This window comes from Embiotoca jacksoni, unplaced genomic scaffold (genome assembly GCF_022577435.1).
Source record: "Embiotoca jacksoni isolate LCO1_2020_lvr unplaced genomic scaffold, fEmbJac1.0.p SCAF_9, whole genome shotgun sequence".
Lineage (NCBI taxonomy): Eukaryota > Metazoa > Chordata > Actinopteri > Embiotocidae > Embiotoca > Embiotoca jacksoni.
The window spans coordinates 19,701,568-19,722,377 of record NW_027185447.1 but is presented as its reverse complement, the minus strand read 5'-3'; positions in this window follow the sequence as shown (position 1 = coordinate 19,722,377).

Below are 20,810 nucleotides of genomic sequence, written 5' to 3'. Positions count from 1 at the left end.
TCAAAATGGTCCCTGCCACTTTTATTGAATTTCACATCAACAGAAGGGACAATTAAGATGATGAGTTTTGGTGGGCGGACAGTTGAAGAAAAAAAACGTGCCCACCAGCCAAACTGTCCCTCCACAGCGTGCATTGCCTGATGGGTAAGGACTGTGTGGGATTGGACACGTTGGTGGCATTCAGTAATGCGGCAGAGATGCTCATGTTGCTGCCTCGCTCTGGAACAGTGAGGAGGGTGGCGTGTCAAAGTGATCGTGTTGGTGGAGAGTAGCCGTAAGTGATGAAAAGATATTTCAGAGTTTTCCCCATAAAATCAGAAGAAAACTGAAACGTGTCTAAGGAATAAACTTGCTGATTATTTTAAAGAGGTCTTTTTCACCATCCCACACACTGATTCCCTCTCATGCACTTCATGTGGATGTAACCGGGTAATTATACAAAATCTGTCTCCCACCTCTAAAACACACTGTTAGTTCACTGAGTTAAAGTTCCAAGTCCCTCCCGTTTCAGTTCTTCTTCTGTGGAATTAATCTCCTATAAGATAGGAAGGTGTTGTCATATTTTCAATCGAAAATGCATCCTATTGTTATTTGCCATCTATGGGTGTATTTGTGTTATTCGTTAATTTGCATTTGTTCCTACCTGGTGGTGTACGTATTTTATGCCTAAAAAGTGATTATTAAGAAACGAGCGTTGCCAGCTGAAAGGTACATTGAGCTAACTTTATTGTCTCTCTGTTTTATTTGCAGAGGGTCTGCAACGGGCATCTTACCACGCAGTTTTATTGTGTTACCTAACCTGGCTGCACCGACAGTCGTTTACAGCTTCAGTTTTCTTTGCTGTGAATACATTCTGGTAACTGGACTCGTGTTCGTGTTTGAACAGCCACTCTGAAGGGCGGACCAGTCAGCGACTGTAGTTAACCGCGTCTGTCCTGTCCCGCCCCTCCTTCACTGTGACTGGACGGCTGGTGACAGTGACGAGAGCAGCGTTAATATTTTTTAACTGTCATTGACCAGAAAAAATGTTAAAAAAAAAAAAAAAAATCTCAGAAGGTTCAGTGTTGAGTGCAAAATAAACACTTAGCACCTCGTCAAGCTGCTGGCATTTATCAAAACATTTTTTTTTTTGAATGCTGTACTCAGGAAAAAACGCTTTGGGGGACAGGGTAGGTAGTTCCAGCGGTGGCAGAGTGTTGGCCGGTTTCGCTGCATGCTGATTGGTTAATATTAACCTGAGGTCTACGCCCAGTAGGATGGAACGACTGTAAATGATTCCCTATGGAGGGTGAACAGACCCACATTCACGGAGTGAGATTGGTCCAAAAGTTACATGAATGTGTTTTGTGAATTTAAATCCATCTTTGGAGTAAATAACTTTGCACACATATTTGCATAATATTTTACATGCATTCTGTAGTGCAACTAAATAATAAGCATCCAAAACAAAGTTAACAAAGGAAAGGAATCCATGTGTTAAAAAAGAGAGCCTCTGGCAGAGCGTATAAGACGCATCTGTCAATATACAGACACAAAAACATCAAGTTTGATCATAGCCGGACATAAAACTTCCCTGAAGTGAATTGCAACAGCTCAGTTTTATTGAAAGGTCAGTAAAACACACTAAGTTATTTCTGGATAAAGAAGGATTACTGTTTTGCAAATATCTGAGATCGTCTGGTGAATGAATAAGAGATGCTTCCCTCATGACCTACAGTTCAGTGCACTCCAATAGCAGCACAGCACTGAGATCATGTTTCAAATAGAGACCGTTACAAGAGAAAGCAACAAACGCGATGACACAAACATAAAGTGCGAGCCTTGCTTTAATGGTATGCCCATGAATGGCCGGAGAAAATGGCAACGTAAGAGCCAGTTAAGGGACATCTCTCACTGCCAGCCTGAGGCGGAGGCACGGGGGAAGAGTGGCGAAAAACAGAGGAAGTCTTTGTCCTGAAAACATAGATGTTTGTGTCCAATGGACGACTTCTGGCTTCGGGGCCTTAATTTTACTCCATTAGGTGAAGTGACCTAGACGAGATCGGGGGCAAACATGCTGAAAGGACGCACTGAGAAAGGCAGAGCGGAGAGAAAAGTTGTTGTTTTTTCACAGAGGAACATCAGTCCTTGCAAAATAGCTGCTGTCTGATGGGGGCTGGCCCACAGGACAAACTTTTGTATGGGTGTTATGCATGTGTGTCTGTGATTAATTCTTCTCTTCGCGTGTGCATGTGCGTGTGTGTGTGCGTGCGTGCGTGTGTTGTCGTGGTTACATCAGCCTCCTGAGGTTTTCTCCCCAGAGATGTGTGACACAGCTTGAACTGTCCCCCATAACGAAAACGCTATGTTGGACATGACAAACACAGATTATTAAAAAAAAAAAATAACTCAGAGGGACCGAGGTGTTGTTGTTTTCTTATGTTAGCACCATGCGTGTGGAAGACGTGTACACGCGTGGGTGTAAACAGATTCTAATTATTCCTGCACTGTGTGGTTAAGTGGCTGAGTGTGACAGACACAGCTGCGAGGGTGTCAGTGGGTGTCTTGGATCGGTGGGAGGCAGGAGGACGAGGCAGCTAAAGGGCCCTGCTTGACACGCAGCACTGGCCTGATACCCCCTCCCTCCCGGCCTCCCTCCCCCCAAGCCTCCAGCCTCCTCAACGCGCTCTGATTAATGGGTCTCGTCAGGTACCGTCCGTTGCAACTCACGCCAATTAAAACATTAGGGCCTTTCCGCAGAGCCTCCTGCTCTTAAACAAACAGCGGGACCGCCGGGTCCTTCTTCTTCTCTCTCACCCCTAGGCAGGCCACTGACTCTCTCTCGCCCCAATCAGCATCCTGCTGACCCCAGTGGGAGCTCAATATACGCTTGTCCTCATCGGGGAGGACAGACAGAGAGACAAGTCTCGAGCTGGGCCCGTTAGCCTCCTGCAGCGAGAAAAAAATAGAGTAATCAAAGAGGAGTGTCAAACAATCCCTGTGTAACAGACAGCCCTCCGCAGAGAGCTCTCCCCACTCGGTGTGTGTCTCTGCCTGCAGGACACCACCGCGGGCCGGGTCTGAACCAAAGTCTTAATTGGATCGACCACTAACTGGCTTTAGCAGCGCAACAAGGGAGAAAGCAAATTACTGGCTCGACTTGATTGGATGCTTTTAACCCCGATTCTCACCAGACCCTTGAAAGTTAATTGTCTCTGACCTGTCTGCCGTCCAAGTTGAGAAACTCTCCAAACTCTGATTGAATACATTATCCTCCCTCTGAAGTGGACAGTGAAACATCTTCCTCCATGATGGAGAGTCTCATGTTTGTATAATCAACAGTAATACCTAGCTCGTGCAGCTTCAGCAGCAACCTGTCCCTTGCTCTGTGACATGCACTAATGAGATTAGCCATGGATATCAGCTAGTCACACTGTTTAGCACGGGAGAGAGGGAGGAAGATGAGCTCTTAATATGCAGTGATTTGTTCTGTGTGTCCAAGCATGTTTGTGTGTGTCGAGGTCGGGGGTCTGCCTTCACCGGCGGTCTTTATGTTTCCGTGCCCGTGGTGTTTTGTAGCCATCGCGTCGCATTAGAATGCCAGTCAATCAAGTGACGGGGGCCCTGTCTCTCATCAAGGTGCTACGCGTGATTGCCAACGCATGGATGCGCAGAAATTTGCACCTCCCCGGAGAGAGACAGAGTCCCCGCTGAGAGGGGAGGACTCATCTGTCACACAGACCACTGTGCCGATCCACGATGACAGATGTGAAAGTATGACTCAAGCAGATGACAGCAATGTACAGGAGGCTAAACAGTAAATACATGAGGGGACGATGATATACAGCCGGGAGAAAGTGTTGGTCTACATATAATGCACATTAAGTAGAACACTGACGTATGAATATTGTTTTCAATATGCCTCAAAAGGTACATTGTTTTATCAAATGTAATAAATGCCTGGAGTATTAGGGATATAATTTGTGTTAAATTAATCAAGTTAATAGTAGGGAGCCTTGGCAGAATTGTTTTAGAACTGTAAACCAAAGAACAATGACCTTCAATTAAAAAAAAAAAACTCGACTAACCCCGTTTCCTTTCTTTGTTTACGACACATGCACCAGCTTTCTATATAAAATGTTTAAACCCTGTATTCGTGCTGCTGCTGTGTATCTTCCCTGTCAGTAATCATTTTCCTTTGTTGAACCCATTCACATTTTCATCCCATTTTGCTCCCTGGTGTAGCGCCACCAGGCTTTTTGGAAGTTTGTCAAGTCCCCTGACCTGTAACAGAATGAAAAGGCGGAGGGCAGCTACTGCAGCACTCAGGACCAGAGAAATTAGCAGAGAGAGGGAGGGAGGGATGGATGGAGGAGACGAGAGGGGCCACACAGAACCGCAAGAGCGTCAGGGAGGGAGGTGTGTTTGTGGGGGTAGTGTTTTCTATGTCGCTGCAGTTCCATATTGTCCCCAGAAAATGTCACTGTGCCCTTGGGAGGCAGCGCTCCGAGGCGAGACTCATCTGTCTGACCGCATTTACCGAGATGTTCCATGGCCTGATCCCGAGGAGCCTGCGAGGCGTCCCACTGCACTCTGTCTGCCCACCAACACCCCGTACGCAGATTGTTTCCCGCACGAGCTACAATTCACTCGATCTTTCAGCCGCACAATGATATTTCTTCAGAAAAGTCTGTATTCACTTTGATTCATAGTCGATAGATTTCTAGGTATACAAGCAGCCAGCTGGGCAGCTTGGACGTAAACTTTTGGAAAAGTTAAAGGTGAATTGCACATTTTGAATACTGAGTTTTTAAAAAGGTAAATAAAAAAAATAAAAAACAATGAACATGATAAAAAACAAGCTACTGTACTATTTACTTCAATGTTTGCAATTCCAGTATCTTATGAATAATTATCTCCACTGGTTGCATCAGTCGTCTGTATAGTATGCAAATGTATGATTGTACTCAACTGTGCACCATTAATGCTCCATCTCACAAATGTCTGGGAATGTTGCACTTGTTAGCTTCTCATCAAACAAGAATAAAGTATGTGCATACTTTGTGCATCCAGAACCATGTTATCATTTACTTTTGCACAAATAACAGATTTTTCTACTTTGAATCACAAAAAAAAATACTCTGATTGGCCACAAGACAGGTATTGCAGATAAATTAAGAGTAAGGAATAGTTGGAGTTGTGAAACTAACACAATGAGGTTAAGGAATGATTGTAGTTACAATTTTACTGGTATTTTCCATCCCAATTTAATACACGTTCATAAAAATGATGGCTGTGTATCCTTACTGCCGTTTTATTTGACTCTAAATTGAGATTAAAGATGAGAATGAGTCTTGATTACAAGACAAAGCTACTCATACTGAATAGTTATAACAGTAAATGGAAAATGATTGAATTCAAACAAACACAACAAACATGAAAACATACGTGCATACAGCTGCTGCTATTCCCAGAGGGATGAATCCCATATTAGTAATGCCAGTTTGTGCAACACAAGCTTTTGATATGAACACTGAGCCAGACATCAATTCTTATTATTATTGTGTTTTTTTTCCAGGGATTCCTAGAATGGCTTGTGTTCATAAATTAGTACATGAATACAAAAAAAATGTGAGTAATCCTCTAATCTAGTACATTTTTGTCATGCCGAAAGGCAAGCTGCGTTCACTGCAAAAGGATTAAAGCAGCTCATTAAAGAGAGGCACCCATGATTGAAATAGGCCAAGAGCTCGTTTTTTTCTCTGAACCAAATTGAAGACAAAAGGAGCTCAAGGAAATGAATGGTTTATCAGGTCTGGGCAGAACCCTCATCTTGTCTACCGTAAGCCCCGGACACGACATCGGCTGCATCGACTCGGCTGAGCACGGAGATTAAATGGCTTATTGACTGCGACAGGACAGCGGCATCAAAAATGTAGACTTGTAAGAGGGAGTCACCTTCAGATGTCATCCAACCAAAGAAGTCTTTGAGACACAAAACGGATGCATCAGAGGGGTTCGCACGCCAACATTTGATTTTGTTTTCAGAGTTCAAACAGAGCCGAGTCTCATCACGCACTTTGATTTTGTCATCTTCAATATTTACCTCCCGGTGAATGAGGCTTTTTCAGAAAAGCACGAAGACCTTATTTTAAATTTCAGTCGACAGCACAACATATAGAAGCAGCTTTACACTTGAGGAATGCCTCTTTATTAAATGTTGAAATGCCATCTTTCCCCCGTCCTCCTCTGAAAGATTCATAAAGGCCAGTTAGTGACTGTAGCACCTCTGAGAACAGATGGACTTATAGTCTGAAATGTGATGTAGGAGGTTTGTCTGTGTAGCAGCTGATCACCCAACTCGACCCCTGAAATCACTGACATTAGCTCCATATGTTTCTTCCCTATACTTTATTGGAGGGGGTGAGCGTTAATAATTTATGGGGACTCGGGGGTATCCATGGACGCCAGATTGAATTTTTCAAATGCAGTTTATCGGGCACTTGCAGCTGGGGGCCTCTCGAAGGTGCATTTTGTAGCTTGTCAATATGCTTTGCCGGTACAGGCTGTGACACTAAATTAAATAGGTTATTGACTGGCAGGTGAGTTGGCAATAAGGGCTGCTAGAATGCGCACTCACTAGCTTACTGACCCCAACCTGCTATGAATCAGTGGTCCATAAATCAGAGCATAATAGATCCTAATTTTGGTCTTGTGTTTCTCTCGGCATCCTTTCTTTGTTTTTAATTTGAACTGATGGTAATCCCACGGCTCAGCTCAGATTTACAGAAGCAATAACGACGGAAATGCCACCGCATCTCCCAGGACGCTCATCATCTGCTCACTGGGTGTGTGTCTTTTGAAGTGGACAACACGTGAGCTTTGTCATGTATTTGTTGATTGCTTCTTGATATAGCTCAGGTCAAAGATAACACAGTCTCTCATAAACAAGTCAATTTAGAGATAAGGTGGGAAATAATTTTGTAAATGTCATACATGGTCAATTTATATTAGATGTCTGTACTTAATGTCATTAACACTGTCTAAGTGCATCAGATTGTCCAGTTGTGTCCAAAAGGCCAAAAAATGTATAATGTCGTATCCAGAACTGTATTATCATTTATTTTTGCAAAAATATTTTTTTCTATTGTGAATTACGTATTGGCCAAGAGACAGTTATTGCAAATAAATTACATGAATTGTAATTCCAAAATGAACCCTGAATGAAGCCTGAACATATCAGGTAATCTACACGTCTACGAACTCCTTTGCAAACTATAGGACACACCACTTCCTGCGACTCCATTTTGGCATCCATTATAAATTGTTAGGAGCAAATTCATCCACACGGATGCAATTCTGGACAATTCTGGGCTGGAAATAAGTTACAGACACTAATAATAAGGATGGCAAATGGCCATATGTTGCCTGGCCTTACTTTGCACCCGAGTCTTTGGTCCATAAAATTAGTAGCGTGGCCATAGCCAGATGCAGTGCCTTATGCACCATGCTGAACACATCCTCAACCTAACCCAATGCCGTTTTTAAATTTTAACACCTAAAAATGTCCCTGATTATTTTTCAGCTGCAGCGGTATAAACTTTCATCTTGCTGCAATTATTTGTGTTGCGGTTGTCATGAATTGTGTTTTGTGAATATATTGTATATACATTTTTAAAGAAAAGACACACGCTGGACTTTTTCTTTATGTATCCGGATAACCACTTTATCTAAAGGCCTGCTTTTGTTTAGCTTGAAGCTGCAGGTAACGGCCACATCTGTAGTATATTTTCCATGTCCCCTTTCAGTGTTTTACTGTTGCACCTCTACGTTCACACCTGGAGAAGCCATCGCCAAAGTATACATCTAAAAATAAATAGTGCATCCTTATTTTCTCAATACTCCTGCGCCCCTGCGGATAGGTGCAATATCATCAGGCCATTCCTATGGAAATGCACCACTGTTAGAGAAACAGAATAGCGGGAAGACAAACACAATTACTGTGAGATGCCATTTTCCACATTCTGCCGACCAATCTTGGCAGCGGTGTGTTTGATCGATGCGAGGCCACCTGCCATGCCGTGAGGTGTGCTTAGACGCTGGAACATGTTGCCAGCCAGATGTAATCTGCTTAATGTTGTGTAGATATTGCTGCTATAATGACAGAATATCACGTTGCAGGTTTCCTCTGGTGCAGCAGAGGAGCAGGGGGAAGATGCCAGGAGGGTGAAGTGAAATGGGGAGAGTGGAATGTCCAGCTGGAAAATAGGAGGAAGGATGCTGTAATAAATCAAGAGTGGAAGCTGAAACTGTGCAGTACTGTCGCTCATTGCACAGAGGCAAACATAAAAGCAAAAAGTGTGTAAAAACACACACTGTTTCTCCACCACAGCGATCGCGCAGCTGGGTCCCCAGTTAAACCAGTCCAGATAAGGAATGACATCATAGTTTAGTGGTGACACCAGCTGCTGCACAAATGGCAAATGTAAGGTTGGAACTTACAAGCAGGGGTGTGCGATATCCACTGACTGTATAAAAAAAGAGGACGTAGCTTCCGGGTCTGAAAAATGAGGTGCCTCAAGCTGCAATACCACCGAGTGCCACTAGAGGTTAGTTTCAAAATGCCTCCGGCTCCATAGACTCCCATTCAACGTCTCATAAAACTTTCCGTCAATGAAATTATTGAGGTTTCATAACGGCCGTTCACAAAACGACGGGCGACGTCACTGTCGGTTGCCGCTTGGCCAAATTGTATCGTTCACGATAACACTGGTACAATTCTTCTGACGATAGAAAAAAGGCGTATTGCGATAAATGCAATTTCCGGCCTGTTGACATAATGACATCATAGTTACGCAGTGGAACGTTTGCAGCTTATCCAGCATGGCTGAAAGCCGCTGTATTCCACTGGCTATTTGACGGCCTTGAGGCTCCGCCCCCAAAGCTGCACACACACAGAGCTCCACACACGTAGGGCAGCAGTCGCTCAGGTAAACAAGTCGACTCGTTACAAAGTAAAAGTCAACAGAAGCCCAGAACAACGTCGGTCCTAAACATCGTTTAATCTGCCGGCAGTGGCAACTAGAAAGAGATAATTTTTGTTCCTACTGAATTTTTGAAGGCATAATATCCCATTTATGCTGACATATTACAATTTTTGTTGTTCAAATGGTATGTTATTAAAGTTAATAATGAAAATATTTTCATTATTTTGTCATTTCGTCAAGAATATCGTTATCACTCAAACCCCTACTTACAGCCCTCAGGCAACAGTTTGAAATTCAGTTTGCATTCAATAATCTAAAAGTAATTATAGTAAAACGATATCGATGAAAGGCTTTTTAACTTTCTAATTCTCCTCTCATCCTTTCCTGCCACCACTTGAAACAAACAAAGCATTATGGCCGAGAGAAGCCAGACTAAGCAAATAGATTTTTAAACATGTATCTCCTCCTCTCTGCTGCCTTTTTTGTATTTACTTTTAATTTGTATTGATCTTTCACCTGCACCTCAATTTTGCTGATGTCAGAGAGGTGAGGGAGCATTACAATATACAATACTTTTCTCTCCTCCCTTATCGTGGAGGAAATGAAAAGCAAATGGCACCTTTGTCCGGGACGTGAGATCGTCCAGGCGGAAGAGCTTTGAAGCGCGGGGTGAAATTGAAAAGGTTGCAGGTTCACATCCCTGGACAATGACAGCCCCTCTGCCTCCACTCCTGCAGCTCACAGGAGATTAGAAGAGCGAGAGAGATAAGGAGCAGCATTGGCTAAATGTTTTTTTTTTTTTTCTGCTTCTTCTTCTTCTTCTTCTGGGCTGGACAGATCGAAAAGACTGAAGTGCTCCAGTTAGCCAGAAGACAGACAAATAGACAGAGACAGACTGGCAGAGTGAGGACACAAAGTGAATCATTCAGAACTGACCTTGACTTGATTACACGTAAACTGGTCTGCTGGTTCAAAGATATATATATATATATATATATATATATATATATATATATATATATAAAAAGCTGGCTACACAAGCTCAATAATAAAACAACATAGTTTCAGAGAAGATATTTAAACATTATGTATTATTTGGTTAGAAGTGGAGCAAATATGTCTGAGGTAGTGACAATATTTTCATTCAAATGGTCAAGATTTAACTCGACTTGTAGAGCATTTCTTAGGCATAGTGTACATACACACACACAGTGCACACAAATTCTCTTGAGCAGTGCAACTTCTTTGTGCTTTTCCTGACCCACATAAAATATGATAATGCATGCAGTCAGCCTGCAAAATAGGTGAGGCTTTAGGGAAATGATGAAGGACCACAGTGCAGTGAAGGCCACCAACACACGCTGCTACTTCCAAGACACCCTGCAGCTCCCCTGAGATCAACGCCGTCCCCCTCACTCACTCTGCAGGCCACTCAGCCTCCAAATTAAAAACTAAATGAGCCGCTATCATTTTTGCATCTATAATTCTCTGTATATTCGTAGTACGTCCTCAAGATCTATCCTCGGCTGTTTGTCTTTCCTAAACCGAACGGCTCAGCGATGCGAAGGAAATATTGTCCAATTTATGGAGACTGACAAGACTTTCAGGAAACAATTTTTCCAGTATAAACAGTAGTTTATTCTTGAATATTTCCGAGTGATTCAAACTGAAGCTGCCTGATACACATACTGTATATTCCACATTTTCAAGGCTACAGTCTCGTTCCGCAACATTACCATATTTGCTGTCAGAAATGGCTTAAATGCGGAGCTCATCACTCCTCCATCCAGACTTACACTTCATAATATAGCAGGATGAAAAATGTCCACACACCTCCTATCTCACAAGCAACCAATCAATTTCACTAAGGACTTGCAGAGAAAGAGAGAGAAGGGCTGAATAGGGGGAAGGGAGAGCAGAGGAGCTGCACTAAACATGCCTGCATTTCTATTTGCATGAAAAGAGAATTATTAAAAATCAACTTTTGGCAAAAAAGAAAGTGTGTTCTTTCCACTGGGCCTTGTTCTCTCATCTCCTGTGTCTTCTGCGGGTTTGGACCCACCTGATGTTTGAATTAGTAGGTTTAAATGACAGGGCCGCCTCAGAAGAGACGCCCACAGGCCCCGCTCTCCCAGGGTTTCAAAGGCCCAGCGACCTGGTTGCTGTCGGCTGTCAGGGAGTAGATGGGAACGTGTGGCGGGGGAGATAACCTGTACGGGACGGAGCCCAGAGTCGTGTGCTTCTTTGACAGGCTTATTAACGGGAAACCGCCAAGGAAAAAAGCCCCTATCGGCAGAGGGATCAGGGGAGACGAAACCTTCCCTTATCACCAGGACACCAGGGATTAAAGCCTGGCCTGCTCTGATAAATTAATTATTCTCTCTTATCTGTCATGTTTAAAGACTGTCAGACAAACCCACCTGGAGCCACAGAGCTGGACAACCTATATGCCACAATGAGAGAAAGGAACATGCAGTCTATTCCAGATTTGCTCATCCTGTTTCCTCGCAGTCTGCTGTCTGTCTGAAAACAAAGACGGAAAAGGTTTAAGATGCCTTTTTAAAGTCTTTTCAAACTAATTTCGGGCCATAAACTTATGTGCACAGCACTAACTGAAGGCTTCTCTGAGCACAATCAGCTACCTGGCAGCTACTAGTTAGCTTGCTAGCAGCAACATGTAATGAGAATATAGTTTCAATGTGAGGCATTTAGGGAACATCGGTAAATTGTGGCGTTTAGCAATAGTTTCCGTGTGAGGCGTTTATTCTTAATATTTTAATGATTGTTGAAATATTTGAAAATCATGTCCCATCACTAATCGGTTCCCGTATAGATTTTTCTTTTTACCAATATCCTGCCTTAATCTTGTCAGCATAGTTTCCATACAGAGTGGGCACACAAGCATTTAGCAGCCAAAGTAACGCATTTAACAACAGAATAGAGCCAAAAGGAGAATACAAATCGGACAAACATTCATCTGGTGGCCAGAAACACAACTTACAGAGAATACTAATGTTGCTCTGTATCCACCGTTTCTGCTGAATGTGTAAATATGCAATAATAATAGGTGATAATACACAGTACGTCAGTATTGTTTCCTCCAAGTGACCAAAAACAATTGTTACTATATAAGTAAGTCTTAGTCATATTCATATATTATTACTGTATTATACTGTGCCAACTTAAATTTAAAAAAAAATGTTATGACTTGTAAATGCTCCAAACACTGTTGGGTAGTTAAAACAGTCTAAATGATGAATAAAGGCTTGTAGTATGATGAGGTGCCCTCCATTTTCATCTCCAGGATGGCAACGATCTTTACCGTTTTTTCACATTAAGGAACAATGAGGATGACGCAGGGCAAAATTAAAAAAGTCATAAATCAGTTTTGTCCTTTTTGGAAGGGATACGAACAGAAACCATAAAAAACTCATCATAATTCCTGCTCCTCTGAACATGCTTACCATTAACACAAGGAGGTCCTGGATGCAGAGGCATCCACTGTCTGTGTCACAACATGCCCTTTAATGTCCTTGAGGGAGTTGCTTGAAATCTGTCAGTGGTGCTCACCTCCCGCCCGACCGGGGCAGAGAGGCAACAGGGTACCTGGTGGGTGATTGACAGGCTGGGTGAATCAGGGGGCTCCACTCGCCCCTCTGCAATAATAGCAAAATGTGAATGCCGGGAATATTAATGCCCTTCATATTTTATTAATTCTAAATCCGTAGGATATCAGCTTAGTGCTTTATGAAAAGAAAACATCAATCCTGCAGAGGTAATGAGCACGGGGGCAATTTGGGGGAAAGGGAGGAAGAGCGAGGGGAAGAGGGAATGTGAACCCCTCTAGTTATGTACTGAGGGAGATTGAGAAAACTAATATTTGGCCGTCCGCTGTCGGGTATCGTTCGTTAAATGACTGCGCCGCGGGGAGGAAACACTGCACACTGGCTATTGCTGAGGTGTCTTATCCTGCTAAATATGACGATTTGTACACATTCGGTGCGAATGGCTACAAGCCTGTGTAGATCCCTGTCTGTGTGTGTGTATGTGTGTGTATGTGTGTGTTTTATTTCCCTGATTGAAGTGTGGGGGCTTTGTTATTCTCAAAGCTTGTCACATATTTTAAAGCATCAAATTGACACGACAGCGCGCCAACTGCATTAAGAGTGACATGTGGTTTCATAAAAGCATGCATATGGAACGGTAGGAAAAACGCTGTCAAGGTCACGGCAAATAAAACAGCCTGCCGAAGTGGTACAAAGTCACTGAGGGCGTTTCACACCAGCTGGCTGAAAAGAAGTCAAAAGTACAAGTTTAATGAACTACAAAGAACTTGTCATTATAAGTTTGCATCTCAATGGGACATCACATTAAAAGCTGATCACTCGAGTGATGGCTTTTCCCCGTGGAATTCATCTGTTGAGGAAAAACAACGGCGTGTCTGCCTGCAGGGCCGAACTGTAAAAACTTTCCCCATGATGTCTCCACCAGGAGATGTCCATAGATTTAATGTGAACAGGTGGCTGTCTCGGTTATGCTGTTAAAGGCCCGGGCAATGGGTACGATTATGTGACGTGAACAGATGGAATAATGACAACTGCCATTTACCACTACCACTACCACTCACCATCATTGTCTTACAGTCACGGTTTCAGAAAGACCTGATTTTGCATATGGTGTGTGCAAGCCCCACTAATTAAATGATAGATGTTTAGTATTCTCTGGGGCAGTACATTGATTCCAAATGGGTAAAAACAGACAGTTTAATAGTTTATGGCTGCAGCCTTCAGTTGCCTGTTTAAGCCGGTCTTTATGGCTCAACATAAAACATCTGGAACATATCCGAGTCGGTCTCTCTGCTGCTGCCATTATGAGTCCAGACTATCCGACTTCCTCCTCCTGTGTATGTTTGGATGGCTGTAAGCTTGATAGCAGACCAAATACTTGAGAGCAATAAAAGTGATACATTACTTCCGGGTGATTCGATGATAGTTTCGGCTCTTTTGCTCAGCAATAATAAATAACATTCTGAGATGATGCCACTAACCCATTCACATCCCACATCAGTCAGTCGATGTACCTCTTTTCTCTTTCTTTCCACTGCTTACACATGTTAAACATCTGGATGCACTCATAGAACTTTTGTGGTCTTTTGGGAAGATGACTTTTAGTACCAATAGGGTTAAGTTACGTTTTACACACTAACTGACATGGGCACCCCAGGGTGATAGCAGCACAGACACGGCACTGTAAATATACTGCAATGATTTTGGTACGCTTTAAAGGCTCTCTTGTTATATTGAGATTCAAGGTACAGTATGTGCACAGGCGCTATCTGCCGCATAGGGTCGTCATCATGTGACTCTAAAGAAAGGTTTTACGTGAATTGGCAAGCAAAGTGGACTCTAATGTCCAGTAGCTATGACACTGCATTTTTTTTTTTTAAATGAGAGAGGTAAAGGTATGTGTAAGGCATTTTATTTTATTTTAAATTACCTGTATACAATTGAAAATTGCCTGGGTCAGTGGTTCAAAATTTTGAAGGAAATACAGTTCCTACATAGACTGTACATAAACGTGGATATTTGTACTGTATATAGTAAAGTGTGTGTGGGGGGGAGGGGGTGGGGGAGAGTAGAGGAGGGTGCTATTGGTAAGAACTTTTTAAATTACATTAATACATGACATTTGCCAAAAAATACAATAAATATAGCAGCTGTTCTGCTCGAGCACTGTATGGTGTGAAAGCCCTATTGTTATCATCATTATTACTGATATTTTGAAGTTAGTTTGGGAAATGCTCTGGCATTTGAATCAGTCCTTTAGTGAAATTTCGTTTCCCTCCCATTGAACACACCTTGGACTTAGGCCAGACCCTTAATTCTCCATCATATATTTATATGGGAGAGTCATTTGGAGCCAGGGAGTAGGTCAAATGGGCTAAACAACATGGTGAATAATTTAAGATTCTATTAACATTTAAATTTGACATTGATTTGACACAGTCAGCCCTCTGCTAAGTGACAAGAAATAGCAAGATTGGGGAGAAAAAGAAGCTGTGCAATGGTAATTGTCCAGATGGTGTTTTTATATAATTATTCATTTCCGTTAGTTTTTCTTAGATCTCGAAGCGTAAATAGTCATTTCTGATTCATTTACGTGGATATGGACTTCTTAAAAGTCTGTGTTTCTTTCTGCTCTGCAACCCACATGAGTCAGACAGAAATAACCTTTTCGAAGGCCAAGGAAGAGTGACACCAAGTCAAACAGAGTAGGTGTGTGTTTATGTGCGTGTTCATATGAGAGATCACAAATCAATAGCTCGGGGTCATCTTCTCGAGACGATCGCAACTTTGCAGATAAAGCAGCACAGGCGAGGCAACCTCATCGCCTTTTAAAGATCTGTTTACACAGAGACAAAGGCGGGGAGGAGAGACCTTTTAATAGGACAGACCTGCCACTTGCATTGAGGTCATTGAATTTAGAACTTGTATTTACTGGACAGATGCCTGGTTGGTTCAAGACTGCTCAGTTTTTGTACTTAGATGTAGACCAGCTCTGTTGTGTCTCGATATTATAATGTAAGAAAAATGAATTGTAATGTCCCGAGTGTGACTGCCGCTTAAGATTCCATACATGAGTCATGATTAAAAGATATTTCAGAAGTTGCAGTCATTAGCATTCAGACAGAGACGCTGGCATTTACCTTGCAGAATATGAAATGGACTTGTTCAAGAAAGGTTTGGTAAATACCATTCAAACACATAAACAATACTAACATCATAAATGGATTCAACACTAGAAGAAACAAAGAGAAATGTACAAAATCAGCAACACAAACCAAAATCAACTGAGTAAAAGATACAATAAACCACAGACTGTTTTCGATCCTACCAAGCAGTCCTATACTATGTAATCAAACTGCAAGAGAAACTACATGGTGTCACTCTGCTTCTGTGTATTGCTTTAAGGCGGAAGGCAAGTTGGATGTCTGTCAAGAGTGTCTGCAGATTCTGCAGTGCTAACAAAAGCAGATGAAATTACTTTTTTCTGGGTTATGAACAATGAACAATGTTTGTCCAGCTTGATCAATGTCAGTCAGAGCATTGGGACTTGAATTTGAGATTTATTTTGTATTTTTTTTATAAAAGCAAAGAAAGAGAAAATAGTGCTGGCCACAATCTGAGAATCAAAGCTGTTTCTTGAAATATAAAGTAATCAATAAAGCCTTTGTGGGAAACCAGCAGTGAATCCGTATGTCCTGATAAATATTGGACTGTAATCGTGACTTTGACAAGTAAAACCAAAGTTCTTTTTTTTAATCTTTATAATTATAGTTTGAGAAGAGAAATTTCTAACTGGAGTCATACGACAGTTTTTGAACTGTGCTCTACATACTGAGCTACACTTGTAGAGCATGTCTGGATATGAAAACGAAAGAACCAAGTTCTAAAAGTACAGTAGATTATATTGATAGAGCCCTTAGACTGTATATAAAAGTTCAGCTTCAGGGTGATGAAAAGTAAGGCCAATGTGGAAGTGTCATAAAGTGCAATATCACCGAGAGCCTCAAGGTTTGGCTACAAAAAGTTTCCAGTTTCATAGACTCCCATTCAACTTCTCTCATCAACTACAAAGTCATTAAATGTTTTCCTTAAGTTATTATGGTGTTGTTAGTTTAAGTCCCTCCTTGTTAGTTTTCTGGTGGTTTATCTGGAACTTATCCTGTCATTAATTAGAAATTAGGCCTTAAAAATAGGTATTTTGGGGTATGTCTGTTTGATTGACAGGCCTTTGTTCCAGTCAGGTTTCCATTACAGCTTGGCAGATCGTAGTGTCCTCAGGTTCCCAATCTGATCAAGGCATACTTACCACTCCCTCCTACCCATTTGGTCCAAATATGGTCATTTCTGGCTCCAAACCACTAAGAGCAAGCAAGATGGCGATAGCCAAAAAGTCAAATAGGATACTTCATAACAGCAGCTCACAAACCAACGGGTTAAATCAGTTTATGGATGATAGAACCTGACTCATTTTTGTCGGCCTATCAAAGATATATCAGTATCAGCAAGAAGTTGTACAATATGTGACAATATGAAAACTTTTTTTTCCCAGAAGTTAAATAGAAAATGATAGTTGAGATCAATTATGATTGTTCTCTTGGTGAGAGTGTGTTTTATATTTATTTAATATTACTAAATTACCAGTGAAGTTTAATGCTTCAGTGTGCTGATGCCACTGTGGACAATAAACAGTAAAATACCCTGCGTCAATTACAGGACAGATATATAAAATTAATATCGGTTAAGTTTTTAATCCTTAACATAAGTGTTTGCCCCCAAAAAATCCATTAGACGTCATCATTTAAAAGATGTATTGAATAATTCAGCAAAACTCACACTAGCGTAAAATAAGAACATTGTGAGCTGTACTGTGGAGGTATGGGTGACACTGCTGTTGACTCAGGATGCACTGAGGCTTATTGCTCCCTGTTATGAGTGGGCAGCTTTTAGGTTGACAGAGTCTGTAGAGTTGCAACTAAAAGGCTAGTGAAACACTAAACATTGTTTTTTGGGGGATAATCTCAGTCACATTTTATACTACTAACCACCTGTGCATTTGCTGCCATCCAATCCATCTTTCTACTAATTATTCTCATTTTACTGCCCTAACAAGTTTCAGTTCACTTGAAAGTAATTTAAAAGCACCATTAACTTCAGTCATTCACTGCCTTTGGAGAGGCAGTACAATTAAATGAGATCCAAACAGTCTACTTTTGTATGACCACAAACTTGTAGTGGCTAAAAGAGTAATTGACAATGAAAATAGTTATGAGCTGCTGCCCTGGTTACAACCACGGTGCTCGACTGCAGACGGAGCTGACATGTTCCTGTAATTATATTTGATTCTGCACTAATATCTTGTCAGATTACTGTGGAGAGTCAACAGGAGATCTCTTATCTCTCCGAGGACCTGGCTGGGCAAAGCTCATTACAGTGAATCACACGGGCTGAAGCAAGAGCGAGCCCAAATACCTTTATCCTGCTAAGGTGGGTCCCTGGTGGGAGTCAGGAGCTGTCATTTACCATCAACTTCAGCTCTGCTAATTCCATATAAACCTCTGACTGCAGCAGACTGTGTGTCTCAGGAGGACCTCGGATGTGACAACCATCAGTCAGACCTTGAAATGGGGCATATTACAGATCGGGTTAATCCACCATAGCCCGAGGAAGTGCCCAGATCCCAGTAGTCATAGATACTGTTGGCCCCTCCAGCACATGGGCTAGTTTTCGCACAGTATTGAACTACACAGTAAAAACAGATTTAAAAAAATTAAGACAATCCAGCTTGGAGTAAAGAAACCCAATCCATGTCCATAGTGTAAGGTTGTAGTATATTAAAGGTCCCACGTTATATAAATTCAGATTTCCCGATGAGACCCGATTTTCTAAAGTTCTAAAAGTCTTTATAATATAAAACAAATCATTTAGTACATGCGACTATCATTCTTCCTTTTTACCCTGTTTTAACCAGCGTCTGGTTGGATTATTTTACTCCCGTTAGAAGGTGGCGGTAATGCGCTTAAAAGCCTCTACCTGCTGCCATTAAACAACACAAGGAGAAGAGCTCCAGAGAGAATCTTAAGACAGGAGATGTAAAACTATCGCAAAAATATCTTCTTATGGATATCAAGACTGCAAATAAAACCCAGGAAATGTATAAAATATGGGCCCTTTAAATCTAATTTCAGGTTGAGGAACAGCTCGGATCTCTTATCAAGATGATGCTACCGTGTTCCTGCAAAGATTTTATCCTTCTTCTATGAACCACTGCAATGTTAAAAGATAAATCAATGACAGATCACATAACGGCCCCAAACTTTGTGACTTATCTCCAAGTGTCTCAGAATAAGTGAGAACAAGAATGCATCACAATGAGAGCGGGCTGTGCAAGAGAACGCTTTCATGCGATGACCTCTGTTGCACTGGAGTGATAAAATGTCATGGCATCTGTGCATTTAATCCATCAAACACCCGCCTCACTCAAAAAAAAAAGCCTCAGTCACTGACATGACCACCGGAGTGTATCATAATTCCCAAGAAAATGAAGATGACAATATAAAAGACACTGCACGTTGAAGTGCATATATCCATCAGAAATGAGATGGAAGTGGAGCCCAGTGTTTGGGGCATCACACCATAATACGGCCAACATATGTTAACAGGAAAATATGGGCTGCAGTCCGAAACTCCAATATGAATACATTACGAGGCAACGACCAAATGAAACCACACTTTGCCCCTGTCACTTTTATGAGGTTACCACGACTACGCAGTCATCTGGCAGATGAAAGTCGTTTTATGCATTCATGTCCGGAGATGATGCTGTCTTGCAGGTTTCCACTCGGGGCTAAAAATAGTTAGATATACAACACCTTGGGATGCAGTTATGGGGCACGGGGAGCATGGGAAGGAAACACAACAGTAAATTTCAGAGTGCCACGGTGGGAGAATACTGTCTCCTGAATTAGATATGTCAATTCACATATTACAATCACTTAGTCGGCGCAAGGAAGCGGGAGCCAAATAAATAAAAAGATGGATAGCCTGATGCGTCGTATAGCTCGCTCAATATAAAAGAATATCACGGATATCATTTAGCATTTCTGTCGACCTGAGACTTTTTGTGTTTTCTATCACAGTGACAAATTCATTATCGAAGCAACTTTTTGCAATCTAAAAAAATAAACAAATTTTGTTTTCTTCTTTTTTATTACATTTCTACACACATTTTCCAAGGATGTACAGCAAGTGTGTGTGTGTGTGTGTGTGTGTGTGTGTGTGTGTGTGTGTGTGTGTGTATGTGTTTTTCAGAGTCCTGCAGATGGGACCTGGCCTCCATCTATAAGACGGGTGACAGGGTGTCTGTAATCACCACCTCAGCAAAGTTCAGACAAACTATTACCCACAGCCTCTCTCTCTCATGCACACACGCACACACGCGCACACACACACACACACACACACACACACACACACACACACACACACACACACACACACACACGTGCGCACACGCACACACACACACGCACACACACGCGCGCACACGCACACACGCACACGCACACACTAACACACACACACACTTCTATAATCAGTGTGGCAGGCGAGACTTCCCTCATCATTACCCCGGGAGACAGGAGATAGAAAAATCCCACCAATACCATATCTCCCTGCTCTGCTGGACAGCTAATAGTAGAAATATGGTGAATTTATTTTTTTCTTTTCCATTTTGCACAAGGTTGGAAAGCTACACTGCACTCCATCACTGTTAGTTATCCCCATCACCCCAACAACCCGCCCCGAGGATGAATAATTTTGCATATGAGGTAGTGTAAATGATCATTGGATAAATCATTGTAAAGTGAATGTCATTTGTCACCGTTACAGATACCTGGACTACCCGGTGTGATGGATGAAACACAGGGTCAAAAATCTGCGACAGGAAGTAAAGCAAGCCGGATGGAAGAGCGCGGAGGGATGAGGGGGCGGTGGGGTTAAAGACAGGATGGAAGTCCGTGTTAATGATATGGTCATATGTACACACTGGAGCTCAGATGTGATTAAGGCGATGATATGATGGGTGGTGTCAGTGCAGAGGCTTAATGACTAATGCAATGAGATGGGATTGGAAGAGACACTGGTGTCAGGCTGAAGTGGAATAATGCCTGGAGCCTCTGCAGCAGCAGACACATGGAGCTGCCACAATGAGCAGCCTCATCAGCACAAATCGTTACGGTAGCTGGAGACTTAGACATGCGTAATTAGCCTTACTGCAGAA